The sequence below is a fragment of the Carassius gibelio genome, chromosome A20 (genome assembly GCF_023724105.1).
Source record: "Carassius gibelio isolate Cgi1373 ecotype wild population from Czech Republic chromosome A20, carGib1.2-hapl.c, whole genome shotgun sequence".
NCBI lineage: Eukaryota > Metazoa > Chordata > Actinopteri > Cypriniformes > Cyprinidae > Carassius > Carassius gibelio.
The window spans coordinates 6,226,136-6,238,331 of NC_068390.1; the positions used below are offsets into that span (position 1 = coordinate 6,226,136).

General features: G+C 37.3%; 1 protein-coding gene across 10 annotated transcripts in view; it reads right to left on the minus strand.

Annotated features, from left to right (window-relative positions):
* nrxn3b (neurexin 3b) overlaps positions 1-12,196 on the minus strand; it is a 402,278-nt gene that overhangs the window by 205,005 nt on the left and 185,077 nt on the right. The gene's annotated exons all lie outside the window — the stretch shown is intronic.

Consider the following 12,196-nt stretch of genomic DNA (forward strand, 5'->3'; position numbering starts at 1 on the left):
TTGGAGATAAGGCTAGGTAAATCTGGGTATCATCAGCATAGCTGTGATAGGCAATTTGGTTCTTTCTCATTATTTGACTTAGTGGAAGCATATACAGGCTAAACAAGAGCGGTGCAAGAATTGACCCTTGTGGGACTCCGCATGTCATGGACGTCCACTTAGACTTATGCTCTCCTAGACTCACATAATAGCCTCTCCCTTCTAAGTATGGTCTGAACCATTTGGGTACCATCCCAGAAAGCCCGACCCAGTTTTCCAGTCTCTCTACCAGTATGTTATGATCGACAGTGTCAAACGCAGCACTGAGATCTAGCAATACCAGCACCGATATTTTGCCAGAGTCACAATTTAAGCGAATATCATTTATTATCTTAATGAGTGCTGTCTCTGTGCTGTGATGTGGTCGGAAACCAGATTGAAAATTGTCCAGGTATCCATTTGAGTTTAAGTATTTGTTCAGCTGATTAAAAACTACCTTTTCTATAATTTTGCCTATAAAAGGAAGATTAGATATTGGTCTAAAATTGCTCAAAATTGTGTTATCCAGATTGGTCTTTTTCAGGAGGGGCTTTACAACTGCAGTTTTTAGGGAGTTTGGAAATGTCCCAGAAAGAAGTGAGGCATTCACCACTTCTAAGAGATCTGCTTTTAAGCAGTCAAGCACACTTTTGAAAAAAGATGTGGGAAGTGTGTCAAGACAACAGGCTGATGATTTTAGTTGCTGCACTATGTCTTCCAGAATTTTGCTATCAATTTTTTCAAAAATAGACATAGTATCTTTTTGATATTTTGGCCGAATCTGTCTGACCTCTGCATTACTTGAGGATGTGCTAATCGCCTTCCTGATATTTATGATCTTCTCAGAAAAGAAAGAAGCAAACTCATTGCATTTGCTGTCTGATAGCATATCACTGGGAATCTGACATGGGGGGTTTGTCAGTCTCTCAACAGTGGCAAAAAGAGTAAGAGTGTTATTTAAGTTACTGTTTATTAGGTTTGAGAAGAAGTTCTGCCTAGCTGTGGCTAGTTTCACATTAAAAGCATGAAGGATGTCTTTATAGATGCTATAGTGAATTTCAAGTTTCGTCTTCCTCCACATCCGCTCGTCGGCTTTTCTGCATTGTCTTTTCATAGTCTGAACTGCTGTTGATCTTCTCCAAACTGATTTCTGTCTGTTTGTTTTCTTACTGACTATTATTGGTGCAATATCATCAATAACATTCTTAACTTTTGAGTTGAAGGAATCAAGGAGAATATCAACAGAGTCTGCAGAAATGTTTGGTGTTAAAGATATAGCCTCCACAAATTGTACACTTGTGTTCTCATTTATGCATCTCCTTCTGACAGAGACAGATCTAGATTCAGTGGTAGCAGAAGAAAATACAGAAGTGATCAGATAGTGCTACGTCCTTAATAACAATGGATGAAATGTTTAGACCCCTACTGATGATTAGATCCAGAGTGTGTCCACCTTTGTGTGTGGGTCCATGCACATGCTGAATCAAGTCAAAGGTGTTTAGAACCGTTATCATTGATTTTGTAGTTTTGTTTTCTGCATGTGAATATGTGAATATTAAAATCCCCTGCAATTGCAAAACAGTCAAACTCTGAGGAAATTATTGATAACATTTCTGTGACCTCTTCAACAAAGGCTGGAGAGTATTTTGGAGGCCTGTAAATAATAATAAACAGAATGCGTGGAGCACCTTTCAGCACAATCCCTAGATATTCGAAAGACAAATACTGACCAAATGACACTTGCTTGCATTGATAGACATCTTTAAATAGAGCAGCTACACCCCCACCTCTCCTAACAGTCCTGCAAACACTCATGTAAGTGAAGTTAGGAGGGGCTAAATAAGTCGCACCTGACTATAAGTCGCAGGACCAGCTAAACTATGAAAAAAAGTGTGACTTATAGTCCGGAAAATACGGTAGCTCACCTTTCCACAAAACCTCAACAATCACTGACAAACCCTCAATATTATCAGAAAGTAATAAAAATATGTTCCGCAATACGTTTGAAAGTATTATGTGTAACTGAGCATGTTTTGGTTGAGTAGTTTACCAGCTTAGAAGAGGTAAGCTGAAGTCTCAGCAGAACAGCACAACAAAACTCAAAAACGTTCTGATCTCTGTGTATAAATCTTGCCACTAGAGGAAAACAAGAAATGCATTAAATATGTTGAGAAACTGAGCAGCATATAAAATGTTATCTTCTATGACAAACAATTTGCTTTCCAACACAAGTCCATGCACCTGAAGTACATAAATTCAGAAAAGAAAAAAAAGGCCTTCAGCAAATATAAGATGCCTATTGATTTCAAACCAATTGCAACTTGTTAAATTTGAGAGGACATCCATGTAAAACCACTGCGGCAAAAGTTACTTTATATGTGAGAGCCAATACTATTTTTTTTTGCATCCTTGTGAGAGATTTAGAATTGGTTAGGCATGCATAAATAAAGTATATTGTCACTAGACTGCGGCCACGATCAGTAGAATCAATGGTAAGTGTCCATGCAATAACTTCACAACTCCTTCAACTGTCTTACCAACTATCAAAAGATAGTTGCTCATCTTACAACAGGTCAAAATTACAACAGGTTGAAAACTGGTAAAAGCAGTTTAGAAATTGTTATTTTTAAAAGCAGATTTGATTTAATGCTAGTAGCCTAAGATTTGCATTCAAATGACTGAATATGCAGAACACTTATGGCATAGTGTTCTTGATTAATTCAGCCTGAAGATGGCATTCTAATGTTGATTGGGTCTACATACATAGAATGTAACCTTAAAGTGGTCACACACCAGGTGATAAGCTTGGACAATTCACCGGTATTGCACACGGGATGTGTCACATTAAGTTCAGTTCAAAACAGCTGTCCAAACCAATTAATCTAATCACCAACAAACAAAAAGCAAGCGTTATTTTATTGGTTATTATTCTTTCTGAAATATAGCAATTTTGTGTATTCCTACATAATTTATTTACATGCTATTCACAAGAACACATTTAAGGATTTATACTTTGACTAATTTGATGGTGATTTGGCCCAATAACTCACAATCTCTCAAACGAGATCTGTAACAGACTATAAGTAGTGTAGAGTCCTGTAACTTTATACTATTACACTCAGGATGATCTTTGCCACTTGCCATGTTCACAATCTGATGACTTTGCTGAACTGAACCAGATTGAACTAAACTTTGCTAATGCAAACTCATATAGCATTATCCACCACGTTTGTAAAAACAAGCAGAGCTTGTCTTCCCGTATGGCTCTCAATTAGGGTGTGCTGTGATTTCATTTTTCAAGATTTACAATGGAAGAGTCTGGGACGCTGTTGAGCTCAACAGGGTAGTGGCACCCTCTGCTCCTCTTAGTGCCATCATTACATAGTCAACCTGTCTGCTGAAACTATGTGCTAAATACCAATTTATCAATCTTACTTAATGACTTAAAATAGTTCAGACACTGAGGAATTGTTTGTTGAATAATTCTGAACATATTTATGAGTAAACAACTTAGGACTGATACAGTTTATATAGGGTTCTTGGTGGCCCATATAGAAAATGCATGGCTGTTTCAGTCCCTGAACTGAGACAACAGATGATGCAGAATTGAAGTTTGATATATAATTAAAATTGAATTAAATTAAAATACCTGTTGCTTGTTGGTTTTATTTTTATTATTATTTTTTTTTTTAATAAATGTGTATATTAGGACATTCTGTGCAGTATGGAAAATGTTAATGTATGTTTGTCAGTAAACCTATTCATTGCTTCAAGGTCACCAGGCTGTGGAGAGCAGATGGATGTTCAGCGCTCCTTTCGCTTTTATAATGTGACTGATTCAATCAGTTTCCTTCTCCTCAAGCCTCTGCACACTCTCAGTGGCAGATCTGCTCTTATCTCTACACACAGCCACAAATGTCTCATTCCCTGAATCTGCTGGTTTAGAGGTGAGCATCTGTACGTGTAATCTAAATGTAGGTAACACTGAGGTCAAGCTTCCGGTATAAAGAAAATAATCTTCAAGCAGGAATATCAGCAATGCTCTGAACTCTCCTATCTCACCCATTTTACATTTACATTTAAGCATTTAGCAGACACTTTTATCCAAAGCGACTTACAAATACAATTCAGGTTATCATTTTTTTTTTTACTTATCATATTTTACTTAACACACCCTCATGTCATCACAAACCCATTTGCGATGTGTTATTATTATTATTATTATTATTATTATTATTATTATATATATTTTTTTTCTTTTTTTTTTTTGCAGTGTATGGTATTATTGTCCTCTTTACATATTTGGTCACTGTGAATGTTGCATGAGAATACTTTTTAAAATGTTCTAATTTTATGTCACTGTAAAAATGTTTCAATGACAGTCTGAGTATATAATAAAATATTATTATTTTTTATTATTTATTTTTTTGCTAATCTATTCCTGAATCCTTTACCTATCATGGTGCTAGCAAATGAACAGACTACAGAGAAGAACATTCTTTTTCTTCAGTGATCAGCGATGAGTCTGTACTGTGTTGCACATTCTACCTGAAACATTTCGTTTTAATAGAGACATTTATGTTCTCGCTAGCTTTTGCGTGGGTGTAAAAGCATCTGTTTGATGGGATACTGCTGCTCTCCCTAGAGCTTCAACAAGCAGCCACACTCGCCACAAAGTGCTACGCTATCTGTCATTTGGTATCAAAGTACAAGAGGTTCTTCTTGCACCATGAAAGCAGTTCCTCTCAGATACAATGTTGCATTTCCCTATGCATTTCCATGTTTTCCCCGGTGCTGTGGTGAGGAGGATCTCTTCCTGAAACAGCCACAAAAAAAGCTGAAATTCTTGATTGAAGCTAGCTGGCATGGCTTCCTCACCATCTGTGACTGACACTGAACCAGAACCGGATTTTGGGGAACAGGGGCACAAGAACACCTGTTTGCCTTCACCCGCATTCCACCATCATGTTTTATGTAGGAGCTGATGCATTATTCATGTGCTGGAGGGAGAGGCGGGACTGCTCAGGTACATATGCTGGGGGTTATAAATGTCCAGCCATAAAAATGTTTTGGCCTTATTTCACTTGAGACACAGAAGATAGAGAGGGCCTTGGGTAGCTCTTTCAGGGGCGTTTCTCACCCACAGCTCAATCATGAATAATGAGGTGTTGGACATCTCCATTACATGTTAGCACAACAGCAGATGCTGAGTCTAAACTTAAATGAGTCTGGGGAGCATAGCTCAAACCATCACAGCATCTACATGATGAAATTCATTACATTATTAAAGCTTGCTGGCAGGGCAAGATTACCAAATAGGCCCTGGGACGCTAGAATTCCAGGGATCCAAAATGGCTAGACACTTCAGGTCCTATGTGCCTCATGTATCTGAACTAGTCCCCAGTTTGTAATGAAGAGCTTTAATCTGAGACTGCCAACACACCTCTGGAAGAGCACTTCCATTTTTTATTTATTTATTTTTTATAATGACATAGGATTCAGGTGACGCACTTTAAAATAAAATGAGACCAAAAAATGCCCAATGAAGCACCCCATCCTTTTAAAGGGATACTCCACCAATAAATAAATAAATAAATAACTGTATTTTTCGGACTATAAAGTCACACCTGAGTATAAGTCGCATCAGTCCAAAAATACGTCATGACGAGGAAAAAAACATATATAAGTCACACTTGACTATAAGTCGCATTTATTTAGAACCAAGAACCAAGACAGACCGAGAGAAATGATTACCGTCTACAGCCGCGAGAAGACGGTAATGTTTTCTCTTGGTTCTTTTCTCTCAGGTTCATGTCAAATTAATTTTGATAAATAAGTCGCACCTGACTATAAGTCGCAGGACCAGCCAAACCAAGAAAAAAAATGTGACTCATAGTCCGGAAAATACGGTAATTCTCTCATTATTTACTCACCCTTCATGCTGTCCCTGTATATGACTTTATTTTTTGTGGAGCACAAACATAGATTTTAAGAAAAGTAGTATCTATGTGTCCGTAGGATGGAAGTGGATGGGTTCCCTCAAAGCTGAAGCTTCAAAAACCACGCAAAACAAACAATAATCCATACGACCCCAGTTGATGAATAAATGTCTTCTGAAGCGAAACGATAGGTGTGTTACTTCAACTTCAACAGGCAAAAATATGTCTTTTTATCACACACACTTATTTTTATGCTTCAGAAGACATTGATCTCAGTATTCATCAAAAAAAAAAAAAAAAAATAATACAAAAAAATTAAAAATAAAAAAATAAAAAAATAATTATATATATATATATATTATATATATACATTTGGGACAGCACAAGGGTGAGTAAATGAAGAGATAATCTTCTTGTTAGGCTTTGTTTTCCTTTAACATCCAGTGTTTTTAAAGGGTTAGTTCACTGAAAAATGAAAATGATGTCATTAATGACTCACCCTCATGTCATTTCAAACCCGTAAGACCTCCATTTATCTTCAGAACAAAGTTTAAGATATTTTAGATTTAGTCCGAGAGCTTTCTGACTCTCCATTGAAAATGTATGTACGGTATACTGTCCATGTCCAGAAAGGTAATAAAAACATCATCAAAGTAGTCCATGTGACATCAGATGGCCAGTTAGAATTTCTTGAAGCTTCAAAAATACATTTTGGTCCAAAAATAACAAAAACTAAGACTTTATTCAGCATTGTCTTCTCCCGGGTCTGTTGTGAGCGCGTTCACTACAGTGTAGTGATATCCGTTTCGTAAACAAATTATTGGATTTGAAGCTTTCCATTGAAAAACAGCGATCTGTCGTCGATGCTTGAGGCTTAGATCTTTATGATACTGTACATAGATTGTCAAGATTAAATTTGTACCGTTTCATTTAATCTATTCATAAACACTGACACGTGCAAGTTGAAAGGCGTTGAGGACGAGGACGTCTTTGTGCTGGCTAAGAGGTTAAGAGAGAACTGAAGATGAACACCGAGCCGAGCCAGATAATGAACGAAAGATTTAATCATTCTTGAGTCAAGAACCGGTTGAAAAACACAAGCTTGATGACATTACAGAGGGAATCCCTAAATTTTTTTTGTGAGTTTATTATTATGAGATTTGATTTTGTGTAATAACCAGCACCAAAGCAAACTGTAGTTTTACAAGGAAATTGATCGAGCACATTCAGACAGTCAACAGGATCAGACTCACAATGAGATTCATTGCAAATTGGTCCAAACAATTATAAATGTCAACTTAAACTGATTCACTCTGCCAGAGTTTCTATGATTTGTTTTGTATGAGAATGTGCATGTGCAGAATGCCTCTCAAATTGCCTGTAAACAATCAAGTGAAACCTTTGAGGAGGTGGCCACATAATAGAATGTGCTAATTCAGTTAAGCAAGTTGAATTACTGCCTCGGTCAGTGTTCTTGAGTTAGCCTATAGCTCAAACGTCCTTGAGATAAATTACAAGCTAGAATAATGATAAAGCTGGAAAAGGAGTTGTTCACTGTAGAACAAAACAATGAATGTAGCATTTATCAGCAAATTTAGCTTCTTAGCACACATGCTGTGGCTAAGCATGCAACTTTTGCTAGGGAATGCTGTGGAGGGTCTCAGAAATATTGTGGTTTTCACAGATAGGCGTTGAGTTGGCTGAAGATGGTGCCCTGGAGGCTGAGGTGTCCGATGGAGCTTAGAGGAGCTTTCTGTTGTGTTGCTCGCCTGGCATGATGATTCTGCTGGCGTATACACCTTCTACATTCTCAGACTTCAGCATAACACAATAGATGGATTTATGAACACACACACACACACACACACACACACACACAAAAAAAACACTTGCAGATTCCTTCTGGCTCAAGCAACACGCTTTAAAGCCTGCAGCTGAAATCTAGGTTATGGACTGAGTCCACCATTTTTAACTGCACACACAATGTTCTCATTTTCGGTCTTTCTTACGGTCTCTTCCTGTCTGTCTACCTGATAAATTTAGGCTGTCTGTCTTTTGGACTGAGTCGGATTTGAGTTACTGCTCCATGTGTTTCTCCAACAAGCATGCAGGGGCAAATATACCCTCTAATTAGAATTACTGTTATGCAGGGTTGCACTTTCTCTGACCACAAACACCGCAGACCCTTTTCTGCTTTGTAGTGTGACAGTTTTTTGCACTGTATAGTGTGTCATTGTGTTTCTGGAAGTCAAACAGATAAAATACATCGTGCCCACTTACAATTTGGATAGTTTATGTCGAAAAAAAAAAAGAGAATGAGAGTTTGACACATGATACACGAGTGTGTTTGTGCATGTGTCTGTGTGCATGTGTATGGCAAAAGAAGAAGACAGTGATGAAAATACAAGCAGAACTGATTGGATGCTCTGGGGATTATGTTCCAGTTTGATCCTGTGCTGCATAGTAGTGCACTGCTGCCACCTAGATACTATGTTCAAGATAGCATATTGCACACTACTATACCCTGTTCTGGAATACATAGCATGTAGACTGGACAGGGTAAGCACATTTTCTGCATTCATAAAATAAAGATGACCTATTACATTTGCCACAATGTGCAGTATCCCAAAATGCACAATGCAGTTAACCTGACCTTCTGTGCCAAAAATTTGCCATAAATAATTACAGCCAAGATGTATTTTTTCCCCTCATTATTTGTCCTAATTCATATTTTTGCCTTGTTTTTCAGTAAATAAATACATGAATAAAAAATGTACTGCACTGGAAAACATTTTCTTTAAATAAATGTATTTGATAAATTTGGAGAGGAAACAAACAATAATTCTCCATTGTTCCGGAAAAAAGGAGCTTGATTATGCTTCATTAGGAATGGATAATTAAGGATGAATTAGTAAAGCTTAATTATGGATACAATAGATTAACACATACACATACTCTAAAACCTTGTCACCTTGCAAGGCATTTTTTATAAAGTTTTTGTATATACTGAATGATTTATTAATGTGTTATAGCAAGAACATAAACTTTTCACTTATGAACTATCATTGCTTTAATATTACAAGCCTACAAGGCCGTAGCACTCACTGTAACTCCCGTGACCCTGCATAGAATCGTCTCGCAAGCTGAAGAGCCCATTTGAGTGTTGAAATTGAATTTGCCTCTATGATTAGAAATGTCTGAGTGATGGAACAGCATACAACTGCCAAAGGTTAAACATGGGAGACATCATTAACGAAACAGACGCCAGTTTATTCTTCAATAATGGAGACAGAAACATAGAGGGAGAAGTAAAAGAGAGAGTGCGAGTTAGACGAGAAGGATTCCATATTTATGATTTGCCATGTTTGAGAGGCTGCTGGGCTAATTTGACATTTAAACATTTACTGCACCTCATTACAACTGCTCACAGCTTATTAACCTGTCTGCTCACTGGGTAGATGGACCACACATTCCTCACAGTCATTCACTCACACAAAACCACTTTTACAGAAGTACTTTCCTGAATCAGCATCCTTTATTGTTCCTGAAGGTTATATTTTTATTTAGCCAATCTCAGCCCTTCCTGTAACCCTAACCACAGAATTAGAAAGCAACGATTGGTTGCGTTTCCATGTGTTGGTCCAGGAACTGTAGCTAACAAATATAGTAAAGTATCATACTTGTTTCCATCTCATTTCTTTATACATACACCGGCGGCGCCAGGGGGGGTCTTGGGGGGTCTCAAGACCCTGCCAAAAAATGCCTTGACCCCCCATTTGACCCCCCAGCCTCTTCCTGATTAAAAAATATATATATTCGGGATAAAGATCCAAAAATGTTTCTCTTCAAACTACGCAGAACAATAATAAATAATAATTATTTCGACATTTATTCATACACTGAACCGAGAACCGTTTCTGTCGGACGCGTCCGATTCGAGAACCGATGAGCTGATGATAACTGCGCATGCGTGATTCAGCGTGAAGCAGACTGACACAGAGCGCATCTGAACCGAACTGATTCTTTTGGTGATTGATTCTGAACTGATTCTGTGCTAATGTTATAAGCGCGGGTAAACCAAAGGCTTGAATGAAGGGCAATCATCGCCAATGACGGCATTACATCGAGCGCAAAAGAACAGGTGAACCATTTTTTTTTCAGCTGGTTTATTTGATCGAATTGTCCGAAAGAACCGGTTCACTTGAGCACCTGCTCCTTTGCCGCTTAAGTGCCCTTTTGTCAAAGCAAAATTTCCTCATTTTTTTTTTTGTAATAACATAGACTTTTGTGAATGCCTGCCCACGCCCAATCATAATATTAGTACAATTTATTAATAATAATTTAGCCGTAAATAAAATGACCAACATGATGACCGTTCACCTGACTACGACCTCATCCAACCAGGAAGATTCCTCATGCTGCACGCGCATTTTTTAATTGCTAGAGGATATTTTCAACATCATGGCAGCTGGTAAGTGGTGTTTCATTCTCAGCGAAGTGATTTTGGTGTTTATTTACTTATTATTATTTTACAAGAATGATGTGATGTGAGAACATGCAGATACGTTGTTTATATTGCAGTGTGTAGCCTGTAGTCAAAGAGTATAGAAGTAACTTCTATACTCTTTGCTGTAGTGTAGAAGTAACACTAGCGTGCTGTTTGAGGGAGAAAAGTTTCACATGCATTGAGGGGTCTGGTCTTTTTTATGTTATTTGAATAAACTTTTATTATATTACAGTACTTATTTATTTTTAACACGTAAAAATAATTATCACAACACTGGTAAGGCTTATTCAGATTTTCTCATTCTCTGAATTATCATTATAAAAATAAAAACAATTCAGAAATGAATTAAAATATAATTATATTTTAAATGTGATGCAAATATTTTTTCTACAAAAGCAACAGTGTTTACAACAGCAAGACCACTTTAGCCTGTAAACTCAATAATATCTATCTGGAAACAAATGTAAAAATATCAATGTCAATAAAAATGCATAATATACCTGACATGAAAGTGGTGTGAAGGATATGAATAACAAATATAGCCTGTCATTTGTTTACATTGCAAAGGTGTTTTTGTTGTTTAGTAGCAGAAATATGCAGTTATTAGCCATGTCCACTGTATTTTTTGTTGGTTTTCATGAGACCCCCCTTGAAAAGACCAGGACCCCCCCATTGCCCCCCCAATCAAAATTGTCTGGAGCCGCCACTGTATACATATAACAACACCAAAAAGCACTATACCTTCAAAATTATTACCAGTATGTGACGGTCACGGGAAGACCGCACATTCAACATGGACTTTAATACACACTCTCCACTGCAGCAACAAACACAGACTACCTTCCATTACAAAGTCATTCACATTTATACTGGTGGCCAGCACCATTACCCCATGGGGAGGGACAAACTCACATACAACACTTTACACATGTTCACCTAAATATACAGCGTCTAAAAGAAACATATTGGCATGATGTTATAATTAATAAATCTACTTTGATGTTATTAAATCATTCACATTAAACAGGAAATAACAGCAACAACTCGGCCGCGTTGCCCCTGAAACCCCCTCGCTCAATTAATACATGGTAGATTCCCATCCTAAGCGGAACCAATAATTCCTGCCATGGTTTCCTACCGGGACTCTAAAAATCACGGGACAAATGCTACACGGGAACAATACACATCATTTACAGGTATTCCATTCACTCTGATCAATAATTACAATAAACTCTTATAACTAAACAGTCTCTGTGTGTGTTTGCGAGTATGTGTGTGTATTAAAGTCCATGTTGAATGTGCGGTCTGTCCCTCCCCATGGGGTAATGGTGCTGGCCACCAGTATAAATGTGAATGACTTTGTAATGGAAGGTAGTCTGTGTTTGTTGCTGCAGTGGAGAGTGTGTATTAAAGTCCATGTTGAATGTGCGGTCTTCCCGTGACCGTCACACAGTACACAAAATCCAAAACCAAACCAGAATATATTCCAGATTTCCAGTTTTACAATAAAATACATCAGCATACAGTAGGAAAGGAAACTTGCACTTGTCAAATGAATTTATGAGGTCTTTTTAAAGTTTCAGTCCTTATACTATTACCTTCAACCACTATAATGGGCCCTTTTTTCCTTCAAACCATCACACAATTATCAGATATTATAATATAACCAACAAAAGCTACATTTTTGAAAAAGAAACATGATTTATTTCAAATTCAACCATAGTTGACATTA